General features: G+C 37.2%; 1 protein-coding gene across 8 annotated transcripts in view; it reads right to left on the bottom strand.

Moving 5' to 3' along the window:
- Positions 1-25,148, bottom strand: part of LOC133654230 (forkhead box protein J3-like) — a 296,340-nt gene that overhangs the window by 206,147 nt on the left and 65,045 nt on the right. The window contains exon 1 of one of the 8 annotated variants that reach the window (XM_062054413.1): positions 10,606-10,732. The exons of 5 other annotated variants lie outside the window; for them this stretch is intronic. The gene's annotated coding sequence lies outside the window, so the exon portion shown is untranslated. Of the gene's footprint in view, positions 1-3,149; positions 3,165-10,605; positions 10,733-25,148 lie in introns of those variants that run through there. 2 more of the 8 variants (XM_062054409.1, XM_062054414.1) reach the window with 2 other exon arrangements.

Below are 25,148 nucleotides of genomic sequence, written 5' to 3'. Positions count from 1 at the left end.
AAAATAAGATTATGCACGAAAGACACATACAAAAGGAACCCATTCATGCATCGCTCACAGGATATACAGGACATATGTCTTTGGCCAAACAAACTGTTATTTCCATAATTTTGCCGTGTCTTTGAGAGGTGGATGGATACGGGGTCTATCGGTGCACGGTTGACGTTAAGGTTGTCTGTATTTTGGACACCAAAGTGTATTTTGATACTTTGATACCTGTCTAAATAAAAGGGGACCACAAAAATCGCATTATTGGCTTTATTTTAACTAAAAATCTTAACGGTACATTAAACATATGTTTCTCTTTGCAAGTATGTCCTTAAATAAAATAGTGAACATACAAGACAACTTGTCTTTTAGTAGTAAGTAAGAAAACAAAGGCTCCTAATTTACCTGCTGACATATGCAGTAACATATTGTGTCATTTGTCATTCTATTATTTTGTCAACATTATTAAGGCCAAGTGGTAGAAAATTAATCATAGACTTGTTCATTTACTGTTAATATCTGGTTACTTTCTCTTTTAAAAAGAGATGATGATGCCGATAAATGCTTTAAAATGTAATATCGGAAATTATTGGTATCGTTTTTTTTATTATCGGTATCGGTTTTTTTTTATTGTTTTTTTTAAATTATTTAATTAAATCAACATAAAAACACAAGATACTTACAATTAGTGCACCAATCCAAAAAACCTCCCTCCCCCATTTACACTCATTCACACAAAAGGGTTGTTTCTTTCTGTTATTAATATTCTGGTTCCTACATTATATATCAATATATATCAATAAAGTCTGCAAGGGATACAGTCCGTAAGCACACATGATTGTGCGTGCTGCTGGTCCACTAATAGTACTAACCTTTAACAGTTAATTTTACTCATTTTCATTAATTAATAGTTTCTATGTAACTGTTTTTATATTGTTTTACTTCCTTTTTTATTCAAGAAAATGTTTTTAATTTATTTATCTTATTTTATAAAAATTTTTAAAAAGAACCTTATTTTCACCATACCTGCTTGTCCAAATTAGGCATAATAATGTGTTAATTCGACGACTGTATATATCGGTATCGGTTGGTATCGGTAATTAAGAGTTGGACAACATCGGAATATCGGATATCGGCAAAAAGCCATTATCGGACATCCCTACTTTTAACATGTTCTATTTACACTTCTGGTAAAATGTAATAATCACTTATTCTTCTATTGTTAGATACTTTACATTAGTTTTGGATGATACCACAAATTTGGGTATCAATCCGATACCAAGTAGTTACAGGATCATACTTTGGTCTTTTTCAAAGTCCTCATGTGTTCAGGGACATATTTCTTGAGTTTATAAACATAATATATATTTTTTTTAAACAAAAGAAGATTTTGTGATGCTAAAAACTATCGATGTAATCATAGTAGTATCGATTAGATACGCTCCTGTACTTGGTATCATCACAGTGGATGTTAGGTGTAGATCCACCAATGTACTTTTTAGAGGCGGTATAGTACCGAATATGATTAATTAGTATAGCGTTACTATACTAATACCGGTATACCGTACAACCCTAATCTATACGCCTGTTGACAACTTTTCACAGTATATGATTATCTACAGCAAAGCTCTTTTTCCTCCAATTGACATCCATCCATCCATTTTCTACCGCTTGTTGACATTTTAATGCAAATTGCCTTCCACCCAAGCTATTGTATCACATACTGTATATACTCAGGGTGTTCTAAAGGGGATGCATGATTGCTGGTGGCGTGACCCCAAGATGTAGAGACAGTAGGCAAAGTGCAGAATAGAAGGTATTTTAAATGCTTGGATTTTACGGCCGTTTAGTCTGGCTCATGTCGCGTTCTCAATGGGTACTGGGCGCCATTTAGCCTCTCTTGAAGAAAAAATGCCCTATGCTTGTGTTGTTTTCAGCTGTATGAATCATTAAAATTGCATAAAGGATAAACATTTCTCCAGAGTCCTCGAGAGGTAATCAAAAAGAGCGGAACAATGCAAGATTTAACGAAACGACAGTGAGAAAATCAGCTCACACTCCAGTCAAAGGGAGCAGATTCAAAGAATGCATGAGTTTGAAGTGATCACTTTGTTAAAGGTTTGCTTGATATACTTTCAACGGTTATTATTTCCCATTTAAGTATTCTCTTGATATTATTGGTGTTTCTTAAACACGTTTGCTACGAGTGTTCAGAAAAACATCCAACTTCTCGAGTATTAATAAAAGAAAGCAAATGTGAGCAAAACCTAAAAGATTTAAGCTTTTACTAAAGACAACAATCATAAATGGAAGCTTTCAGCACATACACAACACTGAGAACTAAAGTATTATTTTGATAAACACGGGGAAAATACACGCTACTGGTAAACGTCGCGTGTAACAGCAACAAACATGGCTGTAGACCCGAAGTTGAATCAGGAAATGCAAACTTACCCGAGCAAAAACAATGCATGATTCATCCAGGAGAGTCTTGATACCAATTTCCTTGACCCAGCCACATGCAAAGAAGTTGCAGACCTCCATGTTTTTCTAAGTTTTCTATTTTGTCGTGTAGAATGGTGTCTGGAGCACAATCGTTCGATGTGTCTGGGAACGCGATCAACGTATAATCGTTGATATCAAATCGACAAATCTTTTTTTGATAAAGAATAGGGATTTATTCCATTGCATAGATATACGTTTTGCTTTATCTGCTTTTTGCAGGAAGATTTAAGCCTCTTTTTTACTCAGTTTGCCCGCTGCTAGCTGTACAACAGCCATTTTGGCTTGCTTGACCACCACTGTTGTTTACTTCCGGGCAGAAGTCACGTGACGGAATACAAGCGATTAGGACTAGGCCAGGGGTCGGCAACCCAAAATGTTGAAAGAGCCATATTGGACCAAAAAAACAAAAACAAATCTGTCTGGAGCCGCAAAAAATTAAAAGCCATATTACATGTGTCATGAGATATAAATTTAATTAAGAGGACTTAAAGGAAACTAAATTAGCTCAAATATAGCTACAAATTAGGCATAATGATGCAATATGTACATATAGCTAGCCTAAATAGCAAGTTAGCATCGATTAGCTTGCAGTCATGCAGTGACCAAATATGTCTGATTAACACTTCACACAAGTCAATAACATCAACAAAACTCACCTTTGTGTATTCACACACGTTAAAAGTGTGGTGGACAAAATGAGACAGAAAAAGAAGTGGCATAAAACACGTCCTAGAAAGTCCGAGAAAGTTATGCATGTAAACAGACTATACGGTGAGTTCAAGGACCGCCAAAATAAGTAGGACAAAACGGCGCTCGCCAAATACTTGAATCAGTGAAGCATATTTAATATAAACAGTGTGATTTATAACAATTACGGAGGTTTGTGTCATGTTTGTCCTCCTACAGAAACCATACTAAAACAAAAAAATTGATTTTTTTCCCCCTCATCTTTTTCCATTCTTCATACATTTTTGAAAAATCTCCAGAGAGCCACTAGGGCGGCGCTAAAGAGCCGCATGCGGCTCTAGAGCCGCGGGTTGCCGACCCCCGGACTAGGCAGACACAAATCCAAAGGCACACCATTAACATTACTTAGCGAACCAGTGTCGCCTAGATATACCCTGCTGATTAGTGATTAGGGACAGGTGAGCCACCTAATCACTAATCAAGAACAGGTGAGAAGTAGCGCTCAAGCCAGAGGTAAAGTGCCTGAAAAAATAGGCAAATTCAGAGCGCTGTACAGGAAATAATGGCAAAACAGAGCAACATGAAACATAAGTACAACCTGTCATGAGAGATCATGACAATATTCATGTTAAAAAAAACACCTGACTGAAGGAATATTCATTCACATTAAAGTGGACAAATTAATTATTTTTCGGGCTGCAACAATTACATTGTTAAATCAATTAATGGTTGCAGAGGAGAGAAAAGCTTTGATTTATATCCTGTAGCTTCAATTAATCGTTTAATTAGCATAACTACTAAATGTATAAAATCCGAATACACAGCGAGCACAGAATTTTAAATACATAAACATCATTTTGGCACAGCCGCTGTCATTTTAATGCAAATGCCACGCTCGCACATGGCTGCGGTAGTTGCTGACTGACTGCAGGGCACGATGGCTCATATGGAAGCCTGATTGGCAACCACGAACAGGTGTGCTCAGGTTGCCAATCAGGGACAGGTGAGGGAAACAGCGCTAAGGCCAGAGTGGTGCAGCCAGACAGGAAGTGAACAAAAATAAGAGGAAACAAAAACAGGAAAAAAAGGAAACAAGAACATGTCAGACTTGACGCAACAGGTCATTACAGCAACAGAAACATTTTTATTTCAATGGTTTTCCCAAAAATATATATATGCATTGAGGCTCTAAATTGTGTTTTATCCGATTACCGTATTTTTCGGACTATAAGTCACAGTTTTTTTTCATAGTTTGGCCGGGGGTGCGACTTATACTCAGGAGCGACTTATGTGTGAAATTATTAACACATTACCGTAAAATATCAAATAATATTATTTAGCTCATTCACGTAAGAGACTAGACGTATAAGATTTCATGGGATTTAGCGATTAGGAGTGACAGATTGTTTGGTAAACGTATAGCATGTTCTATATGTTATAGTTATTTGAATGACTCTTACCATAATATGTTACGTTAACATACCAGGCACGTTCTCAGTTGGTTATTTATGCCTCATTTAACGTACACTTATTCAGCCTGTTGTTCACTATTCTTTATTTATTTTAAATTGCCTTTCAAATGTCTATTCTTGGTGTGAAGTTTTATCAAATAAATTTCAACCAAAAATGCGACTTATACTCCAGTGCGACTTGTATATGTTTTTTTCCTTCTTTATTATGCATTTTCGGCCGGTGCGACTTATACTCCGGAGCGACTTATACTCCGAAAAATACGGTACTCGATTAATCAAACGATTTCTACAATAATTGACAGGTGCAGCCCTATTCTTATTGTCTTAGTAATGTAATATGTTAGGCTGAAAGTGCTTTGGTGAAAAGAAAACTCCTTCCTGTTTATGTTGATCGACTGTTTCGCCATGGAATTTTTGTATTGAAATTTCCCACGGAGAGGGCCACCATGCTGCTTAGCGTCTTCCATATTGAATTGTTTGCTTCTGAAAAAAACAAACAAGCAAACTCTTTTTTATTTTTCCTCTGGACCTTTGTCAGTTATTGCTGTAACGTTTTCCCCAATACTTTAAAATATCCATCCATCCATCTTCTACCGCTTGTCCCTTTCGGGATCGCGGGGTGTGCTGGAGCCTATCTCAGCTGCATTCGAGCGGAAGGCGGGGTACACCCTGGACAAGTCGCCACCTCATCGCAGGGCCAACACAGATAGACAGACAACATTCACACTCACATTCACACACTAATATCATTCATTTTTAAAACATATTTTAAAAAAAAAAGGATATTGTAGAGGCATTCAAGTACACATGAATTTTGGCTTAATGAAATATATGATATTTCACATGTTTAATTCAGTAGTTAGTTTCACAGGGACTCTGCAGGTTTCAGCAAGTCAAAATTAAGACTTTTTAAAGACCAAAATTAATTAGTCAATTTAAGACTGCGCTTTCGTAATCACCCCAGCGAGCTAAACTCTGCTGTAACACACACAGGAAATAATGGCAAAACAGAGCAACATGAAACATGAGTACAACCTGTCATGAGAGATCATGACAATATTCATTAAAAAAAAAAAACACCTGACTGAAGGAATATTAATTATACGGGGCCCCTAAAGGGACATGGGGGAAAAAAATGTTTTTATAATTTTTATTTTTTTTAATTTATTTTTTTTTAGACATGTATCTCGTGCGCACAAGAAGCTTTTTATAAAGTTATAAAAATAAAAATAAAAATTGTGCGCATGAGAAACTTTCTCGTGCGCACAAGATACATGTCTAAAAAAAAAAAAAAAATTAATTAATTAATTTTTTTTTAAATGTTTTATAACTTTATAAAAAGTTTCTCGTGCGCACGAGATACATGTCTAAAAAGAAATAACAAAAATAAATAAAAAATTATTAAAACATTTTTTTCCCCCATGTCCCTTTAGGGGCTCCGTATAATTCACATTAACGTGGACATCTTCTTTTTCGGGCTGCAACAATTACTTTGTTTAATCAATTAATGGTTGACAGGAGAAAAAAGCTTTGATTTATATCCTGTAGCTTCAATTAATCGTTTCATTAGCATAACTAATAAACATTTATTAAATCAGATCAGCTCGATAGTTGGTTGTGATTGATAAAATTCTGACCGGGTCTGCACAGGTACTTAAATTCCGTTTTGTAGTTATGAATAACACGATCGACTCTTGATGAGATTTTGATAGAATTTTTGACATTTTAAGGCCTTAGATCTTATTCTTTTTTATTTTAGACTTTTTCAAACTAGGAATGTGCCGATCAATCGGCCACCGATCAGTATCGGACGATTTTCTTGAAAATGTATAAGAATCAGAATCAGAATCGTTTCTGTTGCCATTGTTTGAGAACGGGTTCACAAACTAGGAATTGTACTTGGTGCAATCATGCAACATAAAACACATGTAACACAGAATAGAATAACATGAGCTGTAACTGAGCTATCAGATCTTGTTATTGTTCATGTGCGTGATGGCCGAGGTGTTCGCCATTGCCGATTATTGCCTTTCAATACTGATCGCAAACTCTGATCCCCTCTGGCTCCACTGTAAGCGGTCATTTGATCGCAGTTTATTCAAAGAAAAACATTTGTGTCCTTGTCATACAAAAGGATTGTGAATGCTGGGCAAAATTCCATAAAAAGAGCAGTTCTTCTTTGCAGATCCACTGTTTGAGCAACTTGTCAGCTAGTGAGTCATTAACTCCTAACTCTCGTGATTAACGACCAGCATAAACGATCTGGAGATGTGCGTAGATTTGGACTTTTTAAGCCAAAGTATATTTATTACCCGTTCTACGGCCTCCACCCTTTCCTCACTGGAAACATTGTCACTTTAAGAACGAGTGGAGGAGTGTGTGAGTGATTGAATGTATTCACCCATTAGTCTTTGTAGTTGTGATGCACTCACTCAGCCGCGTGCATCTCTCACAGCTAACAGTCCCCCGCTGCTCGCAGGCTTTCAGACTGAGAGGCTTTACAGTTCTGCATTTTAATAGAGACAACTTTCAATGGGGTTGAAGGGAGGGAGTCGGGGTGAGAGGAGTGCAGCAAATAGGAAGGAGGCATCAAAATATTTTCAGAGAAAAACGAAGTAATGACAAAATACCCACACAGAGAGCGTGGAGCAAAAAGGAGTTTCTGGGAAGGAAGAGGAGGGGGTCGGAGCGAGTGTCAAAGGAAGCGGAGGAAAAAGGTCCAAAAAGCAGTATTGAACATCTTAATTACTTTCTGCCTCAGTGCCAAAACACATACGCCTGAAAAGGTTCTCTGCTTGTATATAAAACCAAATCAGATGCCCTTACGGTGGTGCCCACTCATCTCTAAATGATGCAGAGGGTAGAATAATTATCATCCGCTCCTGTCAGCAAATTCACAAAGAAAAGCATTGATGGGATGTTTCATGGTGTCGAAAAAAACCGGTCAGACACATCAATGCGCCAAAGGGGGGCAAAGAAAATAAGCAGAGTGAACGGATCATTTATCCCCTTTTAAACGTCTGGCAACGTTTTCATTGGCTGTTTCAAAAGGACGGCGAGCTGCGTGCCGACGCAAGCCAATTGCGACTCGCGTGAAGGTTGAAAGGCACCCTGTCGAGCGCAGACCTTCGCCAAGCTGAAAAATATTGTAGTCTGCATACAATAACTACAGTGACTCAATTCATATGATGCCGTGAATGTACCTAATAATTATAATAATTGATGCAGTTGTGTAAGAACGGTTGTTCAATTATTATTGTCTTTTGGCCCGCCACAGCGAGTCAATGGCGTGATTTGTTTAGCCTAGTTTTTATGCCGTATTCCCTTCTTGATGGAACCTTAAAATAAAACAAAAAATAGTATTTGTATATTTTAAAGAGGGCTGCACGATTTTGAGAAAAAACTTTTTCTTACTTCTTCCTTTTTCTTTTCCTTTTTTTCTCTACAAAATAGTGATTTGAATGTTATACATTAACAGTAAATGTTAAGGAAGAAAGTCATACATATATATATATATATATATATATATATATATATATATATATATATATATATATATATATATATATATATATATATATATATATATACACATACATACATACATACATACATACATACATACATACATACATACATACATACATACATACATACATATATATATATATATATATACATACATACATACATACATACATATATATATATATATATATATATATATATATATATATTAGGGGTGTGGGGAAAAAAACGATTCGAATTTGAATCGCGATTCTTACATTGTGCGATTCAGAATCGATTCTCTTTTTTTTTTTAAATACATTTTTATTTTTATTTATTTTTTTATTTTTTTTTAATCAATCCAACAAAACAATACACAGCAATACCATAACAATGCAATCCAATTCCAAAACCAAACCCGACCCAGCAACACTCAGAACTGCAATAAACAGAGCAGTTGAGAGGAGACACAAACACGATACAGAACAAACCAAAAGTAGTGAAACAAAAATGAATATTATCAACAACAGTATCAATAGTAGTAACAATTTCAACATAGCAGTGATTAAAAATCCCTCATTGACATTATCATTAGACATTTATAAAAATTAAAAAAAAGAACAATAGTGTCACAGTGGCTTACACTTGCATCGCATCTCATAAGCTTGACAACACACTGTGTCCAACATTTTCACAAAAATAAAATAAGTCATATTTTTGGTTCATTTAATAGCTAAAACAAATTGACATTATTGCAATCAGTTAATAAAACATTGTCCTTTACAATTATAAAAGCTTTTTACAAAAATCTACTACTCTGCTTGCATGTCAGCAGACTGGGGTAGATCCTGCTGAAATCCTATGTATTGAATGAATAGAGAATCCTTTTGAATCGGGGAAAAAAAATCGATTTATAATCGAATCGTGACCACAAGAATCGATATTGAATCGAATCGTGGGACACCGAAAGATTCACAGCCCACATATATATATAAATATATATATATATATAATATATTTAGTGAAGTTGGCACGTTGTGTAAATCGTAAATAAAAACAGAATACAATGATAATATATATATATATATATATATATATATATATATATATATATATATATATATATATATATATATATATATATATATATATATATATATATATATATATATATATATATATATATACATATATATATACATTCATACATATATTTATACATACACTACCGTTCAAAAGTTTGGGGTCACCCAAACAATTTTGTGGAATAGCCTTCATTTCGAAGAACAAGAATAGACTGTCGAGTTTCAGATTAAAGTTCTCTTTTTCTGGCCATTTTGAGCGTTTAATTGACCCCACAAATGTGATGCTCCAGAAACTCAATCTGCTCAAAGGAAGGTCAGTTTTGTAGCTTCTGTAACAAGCTAAACTGTTTTCAGATGTCTGAACATGATCGCACAAGGGTTTTCTAATCATCAATTAGCCTTCTGAGCCAATGAGCAAACACATTGTACCATTAGAACACTGGAGTGATAGTTGCTGGAAATGGGCCTCTATACACCTATGTAGATATTGCACCAAAAACCAGACATTTGCAGCTAGAATAGTCATTTACCACATTAGCAATGTATAGAGTGTATTTCTTTAAAGTTAAGACTAGTTTAAAGTTATCTTCATTGAAAAGTATAGTGCTTTTCCTTCAAAAATAAGGACATTTCAATGTGACCCCAAACTTTTGAACGGTAGTGTACATACATACATACATACATACATACATACATACATACATATATATATATATATATATATATATATATATATATATATATATATATATATATATATATATATATATGTAGCAGTACCGCCTGAGGGATCGAAGGTCACGGGCATTGCCCCTTACATGCTGTGATCTCTCCTGATTCTCTGAATCTTTTGATGATATTACAGACCGTAGATGGTGAAATCCCAAAATTCCTTCCAAAAGCTCGTTGAGAAATGTTGTTCTTAAACTGTTCGACAACTTGCTCACGCATTTGTTCACAAAGTGGTGACCCTCACCCCATCCTTGTTTGTGAATGACTGAGCATTTCATGGAAGCTGCTTTTATACCCAACCATGGCACCCACCTGTTCCCAAATGTGCCTGTTCACCTGTGGGATGTTCCAAATAAGTGTTTGATGAGCATTCCGCAACTTTCTCAGTCTTTTTTGCCACTTGTGCCAGCTTTTTTGAAACATGTTGCAGACATCAAGTTCCAAATGAGCTAATATGACCAAAAAATAACGTTTTCAAGTTTGAACGTTAACCATCTCGTCTTTGCAGTTTATTCAATTGAATATAGGTTGAAAAGGATTTGCAAATCATTGCATTCTGTTTTTATTTGCCATTTACACAAACGTGCCAACTTCACTGTTTTTTTACATACATACACACATCTTCTCACCTTTTTGCTCATGAATTCTTCCTTGCTTCAAGCAGCCCCACAAAGTCACAGTTGATGTAGTGTGCTGGATAGTGTGCTGGAAGTTGAATGGGACCGTACCATTTGCATTCTGGGTCTGGTCTCTTGAGAGCACACGACGACGAGAGAAAATTAATTCTGCTATTCACATTTTTATCCACACCGAAATGTAACAACTTCCTGCTATTGACATGTTCCACCTCTCCATAAATTCTACTAGCTAATTAACAAACAAACCAACCAGCTAAGGTGAAAACAACACCTCTCACCTTCACGCTTTCACGTGTGACGGTAACAAACAATCCCACCCATTATTCTCAAGTCTGAAAAAAACAAACAGAAAGAGGGACCAGAAACGTAAACCTTTGAAGCCTTAGAATAAATAATTCAAACTCCCTAAAAGCTCACAAAGAGTACAACACCTGAAAACATCTGCCGAGGTGAAGAAGGGTTGGCGACCCAGAAGATTACCGCGGCATGCCGGGGGGTGGGTGGGGAGAAAAAGCTAGGACGATTTGAGATTTTTGACAAAAACGGAGAAGTTAAAAAGGCATATTTTGTCATAAATAAAACATAGGAATGCAGCATTTCTGTAAACTCCCCCAACAGAAGGTCCCAGGAGAGAGATGGGGATGCTGTTTGTGAAATGGTGCAGCAGACTAAAGGGGGCTATAGCACTGCGTCACCACATTCCCACATCCAGCACTATTCAACAAGGACTAGTCCTCTTTAAAAATTCATTAATTTACAGCAAAAATAGATTAAAGCGCTCATCTGCAACAACCTAAAAAGTTTGGCTTGTGAATACCATTAATAATGGAAGCGAGCATACAAAACCTAGAGGCCCCTGGCTCGGAGGCGTAGCTTGGCTTTTGTTGCGATTTATAATGGAAAGTCATTTGCATTTTTTAGAAGTGCAACAGCTTTCTCGTGGTTGTTTATAATTACGTTGTTTTACATGCAAAATGTCTAACAATTGCTATTTATTAAAACATAAGCAGCAGCAGCAGAGCGCAAGGACTCAAGTTGTGTACGATACCGCGGAGGCTTTACATCAGTCTCTTGATGAAAGCTTTGGCAGCGGTAGTTCAGTCCGATCGAGCCCTTTCAAAGAGATCATCGTCGATCTTGTCTTTAGCGCAATTCTCGTGAAAAACACAAAGGAATGCTTTACAAAAGAATCAAAGGGGATTTTGACCAAAAAAAACTGTTGCTGCTTTGTAATTAGAATTGTGTTTACGTTCCTGTGCATAAATCACAACGACTGCAAATTAACATTGATAAAAAACTTATGTTGGCATTGAACATATTTTGTAATGCTGCATCAGCAACTTTAAGGGCCTTGCAACTACTCCTAATTCGATTAGGCAGCATCCAGTTCCGAACAAAATTTACATACACTAAATGTCACAATAATTTGGTGGCCTTTATGTGATTTGGGGGGGTTTTTTTCTTCCAGGGTGGAATGATTACTGTATTTCCCGGGCTATAGAGCGCACCAGTATTTAAGCAGTATTTTAGATGAAAAAAATATGTTTACATATTTTAGGGCTGTACAAAAGCTCTAAAATCAGCTGAACCGATTTAATAATTCCACGTTGATGTTTCTGTAAATTTACGATATTGAAACAATGCAAAAATTATGTCATTGAAAGTTAATACTAACACAGACACTTGTAAACGTGTTAGCATATTCACTAATCCTAAAGACGCTGGCTTGATTGCATTACGATAGCACGTACGGTACAAATATGCATGAAAACGCTCCTACAGACATCACATATGGGACGGTTTGGTAAGTATGAATTGTTTTAGTTATGTTGTAAAACTCACAAACATTGCTTGGAGGGATGAATAATTAATCTTTTTCAAGCAGAAAGGCTATCGACAACTATACTTTCGACACGAAACAGGAAGTACATTGTCAACCCGCAGCACGTGGAGTTTTGATTGATTGATTGAGACTTTTATTAGTAGGTTGCACAGTGAAGTACATATTCCATACAATTGACCAGTAAATGGTAACACCCGAATACGTTTTTCAACTTGTTTAAGTCGGAGTCCACTTAAATTGATTCATGATACAGATATATACTATCAGATATATACTATCATCATAATACAGTCATCACACAAGATAATCACATTGAATTATTTACATTATTTACAATCCGGGGTGTGGAGGGGAGGTGGGGGGGTAGGTTTAGTTGTTATCATCAGTCATCAACAATTGAGAACAGAGAAATGGATATTGGAACAGTGTAGGTCTGACTTGGTAGGATAAGTACAGCAACTAGTGGACATAGAGAGAGAGAGATCAGAAGGCATAAGAAAAAGTATCTACATTTGATTGTTTACATTTGATTATTAACAATCCGGGGAGGGTGTTAGTTTAGGGTTGTAGCTGCCTGGAGGTGTACTTTTATTGCGGTTTTGAAGGAGGATAGAGATGCCCTTTCTTTTACACCTGTTGGGAGCGCATTCCACATTGATGTGGCATAGAAAGAGAATGAGTTAAGACCTTTGTTGGATCGGAATCTGGGTTTAACGTGGTTAGTGGAGCTCCCCCTGGTGTTGTGGTTATGGCGGTCATTTACGTTAAGGAAGTAGTTTGACATGTACTTCGGTATCAGGGAGGTGTAGCGGATTTTATAGACTAGGCTCAGTGCAAGTTGTTTTACTCTGTCCTCCACCCTGAGCCAGCCCACTTTGGAGAAGTGGGTAGGAGTGAGGTGGGACCTGGGGTGGAGGTCTAGAAGTAATCTAACTAGCTTGTTCTGGGATGTTTGGAGTTTAGATTTGAGGGTTTTGGAGGTGCTAGGGTACCAGGAGGTGCATGCGTAATCGAAAAAGGGTTGAACGAGAGTTCCCGCTAGAATCCTCACGGTGCTTTTGTTGACCAGAGAGGAGATTCTATAGAGAAATCTTGTTCGTTGGTTGACCTTTATGATTACCTTAGTTGCCATTTTGTCACAGGAAAGATTAGCCTCTAGAATGGAACCTGGGTAGGTGACCTCATCTTTCCTGGTGATAACAACGTCACCCACTTTTATAGTGAAGTCACTGACTCTCTTAAGGTTGATGTGGGACCCAAACAGGATGGATTCCGTTTTACCCTTGAGTGAGCAACGTTGATCAAATATGACATCAAAGCACAAACAATAACACACCTTTTCGGTGTCTCTGTGGGCGTTATATGAAAAGTATTTGTTCAATACAAAATATTATGGCCGTTAGCAAAGGAAAATCCATAAATTAGCCTCACTGTTTTGTAAACCACAGGGTTCAAAACGTTGGAAGTAGCGGCTTCTAGACCGAAAAAGACGGTATAGGTACACCAGATTAAGACACATCTTCAATGATTTTTTTAAAAACAAGAATTTGGAGCGAAAGTTTGACTGTAATTTTAGTTTTAGGTCAAAATTGTACACCTCCACTAATACTTTGTTAAATGTCCAATAAATAACATTACATTAACAAATGAAACACACAAGTACCTAAACATGCAAAGCTGTTAAAGACACATTTGCGAGCAAAAGCGCAGCAAAGCCGCTGCCATTTTTGTTTCTTTGTCGCACAGTATTTAACTTCTGAGCGTTCTTTAGTGTCAACGGAAGCAACCAACACCAAACAAAACATACTGTAATGTTCAAAGAATGGAAGCTCAGAAAAATTCCCATTTATTTGACAAAAGGGAATGACCTCTCTTCTTTCACTCTCACCCCAAAATAAACTGAGCTTGGGCACAGCAAAGCTGGCGGCGTTTCTGGGTGTTGTTGATAAATGGCTTTCGCTTTGCATAGTAGAGTTTGAACTTGCACTTACAGATGCAGCGACGAACTGTAGTTACTGACAGTGGTTTTCTGAAGTGTTCCTGAGGCCATGTGGTGATATCCTTTACACACTGATGTCGGTTTTTGATGAAGTACCGCCTGAGGGATCGAATGTCACGGGCATTCAATGTTGGTGTTCGGCCTTGCCGCTTACCTGCAGTGATTTCTCCAGATTCTCTGAACTTTTTGATATCACGGACCATAGATGGTGAAATCCCTACATCCCTTGCAATAGCTCGTTGAGAAATTTTGTTCTTAAACTGTTCGACAATTCGATCATTCCTCAACTTTGTCAGTATTTTTTGCCACTTGTGCCAGCTTTTTTTAAAACATGTTGCAGGCATCAAATTCCAAATGAGCTAATATTTGCAAAAAATCACAAAGTTGACTTCCCCATCCTCGCGTCGGAAGTCCCGCCGCCCCCGTCAAAGCCATTGGCCAGAACCCCATAGCCAGCCGCTACAACCCGAAAGCAACCTGACTCGATCAACACGCATTGTTTTAGCAATTTTATATGGACATCGAAAAAAATTGCTCGAAAAATTGCAGAATGCCGCTTAATAGAGAACATTTGGGATCCATGTGTTGATGAGGTGAAGTTGAAGTATTTGACAATATGAGTCTCCTACCAGCTAAGTTCGCGACGATTAGACGACATTGTCAACAAAAATCGATAATGAAATTCGATGCTGACAAATTCATACAAATACAAAATCGTTTTCCCGGGTGAAACGGACATGCCCAGGTCAGTGCTACTGGTGAGTTGACAGTAGGGCTACAGCTATTGACTATTTTAGAAATCGATTAATCTATCGATTAGTTTGTTCGATTAATCGAGTAACTGGATAAAACACATTTTGTAGCCTCAAATATAGTTGAACTAAACAATTATAATGCTTGCCACAACCTTATTTCTTTGTTTTTCTAATAAATGCATCAACTTTGAAATAGCAGTTCTAATGTGTACATGAATAATCGCTCTGTCACAGCACCCACACGCCACCGCTTTCATGTGCGCTCTATTGCAGAAACTAGCGTGTCCAGATTGTATCAATTATCATTAGTAACACTCGACATAATATAAATCAAAGCTTTTTTTTGTGATCGAATTCATGGATTCAATTGAATAATTGTTGCAACCTTAACTGACAGCAACAGAAAGAGAAAAATGGCTCCATGGGGCGAGTGAAAACATAAAAAATATTGGAACATTTCACCCGAAACACGTCAAAGACACAAATAACTTGCTCCATTTGCAATGCTGACCTTGCTTTTCATGGCAGTACGTCTGGGATGAGGGAGTATTCAAAGCAGAGGCATGTCGAACATCTGGAGGATATGGCCTCCCGACTTTCCTCGGTAAGATAGTTAACTTGTTACCATGGGGAGATGTGTGAAAAATAGCTTTACCTTTAATTCAAGTCCACTAGCGAAAACTTTGTCTAAATACCTGTGTGCAGCTTTCTAAACACATCATCACAAGTTGCATTTTTCTTTCTGAGGAAGTTCTGTTTTTATTTCTGCTATTTTGACTATTATCAGCACTTTCCTGTCCCTGCTTTCTGTAGCAGCTTAATGAGCAGCACATTTTATAAATAAATATTTCTGAATGAAGGATTCATATGTAGTGTTTTTATTGTTAGTTTGCACATGTGTACAATGTGTCAAGCTGAATTTAAAAGCCCATGGCTAAAAAGGAAAGACTGAATAGGTGTATGTTTCATAGTCCGATTAGTCGACTAATCGGCAAGGTAGTCAATGACTAGTAAACTACCAAAAATAGTCATTCGCTGCAGACCTACTACTGTCCCATGACACAGTTAAGATTAATCAATTTGGGTTGGGCTCTCTGGGTGGCTGGGGCCGGACTCTGGCTCCCGAACATACTGGGAGTCAAATATATTGTACACGCAAATACACATTAGCTTGTTCGATTAATCGAGTAATATACATACGCGCATACATAGGTACCTACGCTCCCACATGCATACACAAATACAGTACATACCTACACACTCAAAGTTTGCACATCTACACGCACATTCACTGTACAAACATGCATATACACATACTGTATGTATACATTCACTGTACAAACATACATATACTCATAATGTACATATGCAAGCACATATACATACATACACTCATGCATATAATCACATTTCATCAAACATATATTAACGTTGTTGCCCAAGGGAAAACTGGGTGACACATGGCACACTGACAAAGCTTAACCTATTGTTACTATAACAATCTACAAGGTTAATACAGTTCGCTTCTCTTTCTTCCTCTCTATTTATCTGCTTTCTTTTGTATTTCAAGTTATCTCCACTGGCTCCCTGTTCCTCACCGGATCCACTTTTTAATCCTCCTCCTCACCCAAAAAGCCCTCCACAACCAGGCCCCCTGCTACCTCACCAACCTGCTTCACCACCATACCCCTTCACGCAGCCTCCGCTCTTTTGATGCCAACCTCCTCTCCCCACCACTCAGAACCAAGCTCCGGACCTGGGGTGATAGAGCCTTCTCCGTCGCTGCTCCCACCCTCTGGAACTCTTTTCCCAAACCCATCTGTGACTGCTCAGACCTTCCTACCTTCAAAAGCCTTCACAAAACACACCTCTTCTGATCTGCTTTTAACCAGTGATTAGTGTTCTGTGTCTTGTAATGTCCCGTCTTGTAAATGTCCAGTATTATTATGCATTTTACAATGTACTGCTTTTATATTTCCTGTATTTTATATTATTACTTTGAACTGTTTTATATTTTAATTTTTTATCCTGTAAAGCGTCTTTGAGTACTCTAAAAAGCGCTACACCAAATAAAATACATAATAAAAATAAAATACATGATAATAATACATACAATTTATTATTATTATTATTATTATTATTATTATCATTACATATTTGTATTGTTGCATTTGAAACAATTGTATTGTTGATAATAGAGGTAAATTATTGTTATTATTCATTATCAATAGTGCTATTTCTATTGGTATTTGTATTGCTCCATTTGTAGTGTAATAATGCTCATTGTCATTTCTGTGTTATTAATATTTATTTCACTAGCTGCTTCTTTGCTATCACTTTTAGTATCATATTTCTACATATCCTATTCGCTGATGCTGTTCTGTTGTTGTAGTAGTTATTGATGTGTTTGTGGTTGTTGTTTTCTCTTTGTCTTATCCCCCTCTTGTCCCCGCAATTTTCCCCTCTGTCTTCCTTTTTTTCTCTTTCTATCCCCTGCGGCCTGGCTGAACCAAATAATAATATAAATCAATGTAATAAAGTCAAATACAAATAAGGCAACAAAAGAAGTATCCCATACTTCTCTTGTGTAAAGTAAATTTGTACAGCCGATATGGGCATCTACATCAACAATATGATTTGCCTAAGAAGCTGGACAGGACAAAAAAAAAAATAATAATAATAATAATGTATTGATCAATTAAATCAGTTGGAAAAAAAACTTTGGTTCATAATCTGTTGCTTTGATTTATCATTTTAATGACAGTAACTAATAAAAATTGATCAAACCCAGACTGCACCAAGTGCACAGAACTTTTTTGCACGTTTGCTGCAATACAGCGCACATGAGAATGAATGGTGGTGTGTGGGTGACATGCTCTGTGTGGCAGCAAATATTTAATAATGTACACATTATAAAAGTGCACTTTCAATGTTGATGATATCATTTTTTGTTAAGACATGCACCTGGGGATAGGTTGATTGGCAACACAAAATTGGCCGTAGTGAATGAATGTTGTCTATCTCTGTGTTGGCCCTGCGATGAGGTGGCGACTTGTCCAGGGTGTACCCCGCCCTCGGCTCGTGTGCAGCTGGGATAGGCTCCAGCACCCCCCGCAACCCGGTAAGGGACAAGCGGTAGAAAATGGATGGATGGATGATTGAAAATACTCTCACTAAAATGAGCATTGAGGCTAGTAAGTTTGTTTTTTTATTCGATTAATCATACAAACTATTCGATTATTAAAATAATCAATGACTGCAGCTCTAGGGGACATATTCATATAAAGATGTGTAAATCACTTTCAATTCTCTTTCTTAGATCTACACGGAGTTCTTCAGACACATTATTTTGAAGGTTGGTCAATCCAATGAGTGCTGTCGAAATGACACTTCTGGTTGCAGTTACTCATAATCACTAAGGACAAGTGAATAAGTCGTGGCTTTGTCAAGTTACAACACGATGGAACCTTCAGTTCAGTTGAGTTCCAGTTTATTTCGAGCATGCATACGATACAATGTAATTAGAGATGTCGATAAATGCTTTAAAATGTAATATCGGAAATTATCGGTATTGTTTTTTTTATTATTGGTATCGTTGTTGTTGTTTTTTTATTTATTTTGTATTTATTTTTAAAAATTAAATCAACATAAAAAACACAAGATACACTTACAATTAGTGCACCAACCCAAAAAACCTCCAACTCATTCACACAAAAGTGTTGTTTCTTTCTGTTATTAATATTTCTGGTTCCTACATTATATATCAATATAGATCAATACAGTCTGCAAGGGATACAGTCCGTAAGCACACATGATTGTGCGTGCTGCTGGTCCACTAATAGTACTAACCTTTAACAGTTAATTTTACTCATTTTCATTAATTACTAGTTTCTATGTAACTGTTTTTATATTGTTTTACTTTCTTTTTTATTCAAGAAAATGTTTTTAATTTATTTATCTTATTTTTTTTATTTTTTTTTAAAAAAGGACCTTATCTTCACCATACCTGGTTGTCCAAATCAGGCATAATAATGTGTTAATTCCACGACTGTATATATCGGTATCGGTTGATATCGGTAATTAAGAGTTGGACAATATCGGAATATCGGATATCGGCAAAAAAGCCATTATCGGACATCCGTAAATGTAATGCATCACATATTTCCAGTTTTTTATTACAGCACGTCCAAAAAGGAGTAAGAAAAAGCAGAGCTTATTTAACCATACCCCATTTCATATCAAAGCAGTTTTATCCCATATCCTTGTTCTCTGTAACAGAACAGTGAACCTTCATCACCACTTGTAAAATTTAGGTGAACGCATGAATTTAGTATTTCAGTCTATGTGTATAGTACTGTAACTGTGTTAATTAAAAAAAAATTCTAACTCATTCTCCAAATTCCTGTTTTTAAAAAATACTGAATTGAATATCGATATGTTGTATTTGTTGTTTAGCATCCAAAATGACAAGCCAAGGAATGTGGCTTGAATGCACATTTCCAAATTAAACAGTAAGTATGTGACTATTTATTTTCTGGTTCAGTAAAAGTTATTTGTGAGCACAGCAACAACTTGAATGACAATAATTGCAATCTTTTTTTATAAGTTAATGATATGCATGTTCAATTGTGACTGGTACCAGTTAGGGTTAGCTTTGCTGTCTATTGGTGGGAGAAAAACAAACATTGTATAGCCTGTAATTGACTGTATTCCTGCCACTGATTGACTACTTGTGCAGTGCTTGCATTTCATCCATCACCATTACACACTAACTTTCTCTTGCTATTGCGCCACATTGAGCTACGGCGGCACATGAATAAAATGACCTGATGACCCCGCAGTATTTACGCAAACAAATATTGGCAGGATGGTGAAAGCAATTGAAGCCTCCTTATCCTGCTTGATAGATGACGCTAAGCGCCGTAGTGCACTTTTTTTCCACATTTCCCTGGTTTATAGGAAATGTTGTGTTCAAGGACAGCGTAGAAAACAGCATCAGGCAGCTCAACTGAGTGTGTGGGTGAATGTGAAAAAATATTCTTACTAAGTATGCTATCTAGTTGACATATTTCTGCCTTTCATGTGATGGGCATATTCAGGAAAATGGCAGCAGTATAAAAATGTCTTTAAAGAGCGCATACAGTCTACATACATGTAATAAAGGAAGTGGGTCAGCACTGTGGTGAAGAACACAGCTAACAACATCAAATACTGGGATTTTAATTACGTGCAACATTAGGTGTAATTATAGTAGACATGGATATACAAGGGCAGCACGGTGGCAGAGGGGTTAGTGCATCTGCCTCACAATACGAAGGTCCTGAGTAGTCTTGGGTTCAATCCCGGGCTTGGGATCTTTCTGTGTGGAGTTTGTATGTTCTCCCCGTGACTGCGTGGGTTCCCTCCGGGTACTCCGGCTTCCTCCCACCTCCAAAGACATGCACCTGGGGATAGGTTGATTGGCAACACTAAATTGGCCCTAGTGTGTGAATGTGAGTGTGAATGTTGTCTGTCTATCTGTGTTGGCCCTGCGATGAGGTGGCGACTTGTCCAGGGTGTACCCCGCCTTCCGCCCGATTGTAGCTGAGATAGGCTCCAGCGCCCCCCGCGACTCCGAAGGGAATAAGCGGTAGAAAATGGATGGATGGATATACACAGTAGTACTGTGTTAGGGCTGGGCTGACAACACGATATCAATATGTATAATCGATATCAATATAAAAATGTGTTTGATAAAATATTCAATATATATATTTTTTGGTCGAAAGAAACCAGAAATTAATCATAGTCACTTCAAGTGTTGCTTTGTGCGCAAGTTCTTAAATGTAACGTATTTGAACAATATCAAGTGTTGTAGTATTTCACTTAACTGGAAACCAGTGTGCTGTGGGGCCCTCATAAATTAATCAAATCTTTACACAATATTCCCAATTAGCCTGTTCACCTGTGGGATGTTCCAAATAAGTGTTTGGTGAACATTCCTCAACTTCCTCAGTCTTTTTTGCCACTTGTGCCAGCTTTTTTTAAACATGTTGCAGGCATCAAATTCCCAATGAGCTAATATTTGCATAAAATAACGTTTTCCAGTTCGAATGTTAAGTATCTTGTCTTTGCAGTCTGTTCAATTGAATATACACTACCGTTCAAAAGTTTGGGGTCACATTGAAATGTCCTTATTTTTGAAGGAAAAGCACTGTACTTTTCAATGAAGATAACTTTAAACTAGTCTTAACTTTAAAGAAATACACTCTATACATTGCTAATGTGGTAAATGACTATTCTAGCTGCAAATGTCTGGTTTTTGGTGCAATATCTACATAGGTGTATAGAACCCATTTCCAGAAACTATCACTCCAGTGTTCTAATGGTACAATGTGTTTGCTCATTGGCTCAGAAGGCTAATTGATGATTAGAAAATCCTTGTGCAATCATGTTCACACATCTGAAAATAGTTTAGCTCGTTACAGAAGCTACAAAACTGACCTTCCTTTGAGCAGATTGAGTTTCTGGAGCATCACAGGTCAATTAAACGCTCAAAATGGCCAGAAAAAGAGAACTTTCATCTGAAACTCGACAGTCTATTCTTGTTCTTAGAAATGAAGGCTATTCCACAAAATTGTTTGGGTGACCCCAAACTTTTGAACGGTAGTGTAGGTTATAAATGATAAATGGGTTATACTTGTATAGCGCTTTTCTACCTTCAAGGTACTCAAAGCGCTTTGACAGTATTTCCACAGTCACCCATTCACACACACATTCACACACTGATGGCAGGAGCTGCCATGCAAGGCGCTAACCAGCACCCATCAGGAGCAAGGGTGAAGTGTCTTGCCCAAGGACACAACGAACGTGACTAGGATGGTAGAAGGTGGGGATTGAACCCCAGTAACCAGCAACCCTCCGATTGCTGGCACGGCCACTCTACCAACTTCGCCACGCCGTCCCCAGGATTTGCAAATCATTGTATTCTGTTTTTATTTACAATTTACACAACGTGCCAACTTCACTGCTTTAGGGGTTTGCAGAAGTGATCACGAATAGAGGGTGAAACGTTGGAGCAGACGGAAACCGAGGGTGAGGTCGCGTGACTCGGTCACGCTGCAAATGTGGAACTTTGAGGCAAGCAATGCCGAAATAAATGGTGTTCTCCCCTAAATCACGTCCCCGGCCAGCTTGACCAAACGGACAACTGACCATTGAGTAAGTCATTATACTATTGACCATAATGCATGCAGCACATCACCGTACACTACAGTATGCTGTCGAACTAGCTGTGTACAAACGAAACATGAAATGTGGGTTAATACTGTACAGAAACGGCAATATTGTTGTTCATGTTTTTCAGTCAGTAAAGATTGTTGTCATATCGCATAGTGTGCATTAAAAACTCAAAAGCCATTCGGCTGCTGACGCAAGAGGCTAATTTATCTCTCGCCGCAGCTAGCTTAAGGCTAATGCCGTAGCATGGTGAAGTGATACTACGCTAGTTCCTCAGTGTTCACTCTTACAATAACAATGTCGCTGCAGCTTGGGGTATATACATGTTACGGGACGTAAATTAAGTATTGTTGCCGGTTTTTGGATGTATTTTTAAAGTGTTTCAGATGCAAAATGGATTGCTCCCATTAGCTGTATTGCTAGCCACCTAGAACGAGTAGATTATTACAAGTTAAAATGCAAAAAAAAAAACTTTTATCGTCTTGATTCTCGTTTCTCCAAAACCCTCAAATCTAGACTCTAAACATCCCAGAACAAGCTAGTCAGGTTACTTTTAGACCTCCACCCCAAATCACACCTCACTCCAACCCATTTCTCCAAAGTGGGCTGTCTCAGGGTGGAGGACAGAGTAAAACAACTTGCACTGAGCCTAGTCTATAAAATCCGCTACACCTCCCTGATACCAAAGTACATGTCAAACTATTTCCTTAATGTAAATGACCGCCATAACACAACACCAGGGGGAGTTCCACAAACCACGTTAAACCCAGATTCCGATCTAACAAAGGTCTAAACTCATTCTCCTTCTATGCCACATCAATATGGAATGCACTCCCAACAGGTGTAAAAGAAAGTGCATCTCTATCCTCCTTCAAAAACGCACTAAAACAACACCTCCAGGCAACTTCAACCCTTGACTAACTACTGAACTGTGCAATCTACTAATAAAAGTTTGAATCAATCAATCAATCAATCAATCAATCAATCAATCAAGGTTTGTGAACGATAGGCAAAATTCCCCCCAAAAAAGTGCAGTTCCACTTTAAGCGGAGTCCACAAATGTTTAATGGGTTAAAATTTGGGAAGGCCTTTTCAGAAGCTTAATTTTAGCCTTCAAAACCAGTTGTGTGTGTTTGGTATCATTGTCCTGTTGGAATGCCCAATTGTGTCCAAGTTTCAGCCATCTAGCTGTTGAGTATTTAACAGTATGAGTCTCCTAGTGGAGAATTGCAAAGTGGTGACTCATCCACAAAAAGGTGTGTAAATCCATTTCCATTCTCAATCTTTGATCTTTACTAAGTTTGCGAAATACTAACAATATACAATACAAATGATGAGTTTTTGATACATTCATTATATCGTGATAATGCATGTTGATAACTCAATGTAGCTTGGCTCCTCAAATATGACAGCGACAAACAAACATTTTCAACGCAGTGCAGCATATTTGCGGCTAATGTTCCTCCACAGTGCAAATCCACTTCTAAGTCAGCAATCTTTACCTACATGGATGGCAAATAAATTTAAGTTTCTTACTCGTATCATCACTCGAGGACGAGTGATATGTAAACATGCTACACTCCACACTGTAGGACAATATGCTAACTGCTAATGATTTATACAAATATAGGCATTAACAATACCAAGTATGGTATCAGTATAACGTTGATAAACAAGGTTAGATATGTGTTGTCGTTTTTGGTATTGTTTACAAACTCAGTAAATAAGTCGACACGGGGAGGATATAAGGCAACAAACCAAATGATTTAAATCACAATCCTGAGTTTTTGTCTGATTACAGTTTTATTCAAAAATTAAAACATTGAATACGCTTGAAAATTTTAAGTATGAATAATGGTAGGACCAATATTGCCCTTCTACCTACTTGGTACCTAAATTTGTAGTTTCACCCAAAACTAATGTAAGTATCCAAAAAATAAGTGCTTATTAAATTCAAACAACTGTAGATAAGACCATGTTACATTCCATATATTAAAACTGATATACCGTAAATGACGCAATGTGTTAACGCATATGTCAGCAGCGAAATTAGGAGGCTTTGTTACCATTTTTTTAAAATATTACATATATCACAATATACCCAATAATATATTCTGATATATTTTGATATCACAAGAGGCTGCAATATACTGCATATCGCCGCTAAATTGATTTTAGGCCATATCGCTCACACCTAATTATCAAGTTCTTTGGACTCTCATTGTTCCGAGAATTGGTCCATCTAATGAGTGCTGTCAAAAAGACACAACAAGCTGTAGTCAATCATGATCACAAACAAGGAAATAGGCCAATGTGCCCCACAGTGCAAAGTTTCCCTACTGTCCCTACACTTTTTAATAATGCATTAACCCGATTTTAGTAGTTTCAACAATCCACTTGGAGGTTTTCCCATGCTTGATGCATTCCAATAAGTTGACTCTTCTGAAACAATCTTTTCCAAGACCAAAGCATCTGTATTTGTATGTTCAGGGTTTCCCCTTAAATGTAACTGAATGTGGCACATGCCTGCCACACCTTAAAAATAAGTGTTTTTACGCAAAAACAAATAAAATAATTATATAATGCATTGCAGCCTTCCAGAAAAAGTCAAAAGTCTGACGCTCACTATTTTTAATTTTTATTGAGAATCTTATGATAACAGCCGATCCAATTCCAATAGGTTTTACCTCCCATGCAAACACAACAACACACAACGGAC

Source organism: Entelurus aequoreus, linkage group LG07 (genome assembly GCF_033978785.1).
Source record: "Entelurus aequoreus isolate RoL-2023_Sb linkage group LG07, RoL_Eaeq_v1.1, whole genome shotgun sequence".
Classification (NCBI taxonomy): Eukaryota; Metazoa; Chordata; class Actinopteri; order Syngnathiformes; family Syngnathidae; genus Entelurus; species Entelurus aequoreus.
The sequence above is the reverse complement of the archived record's forward strand: the minus strand, read 5'-3'. Positions and strand labels throughout refer to the sequence as shown.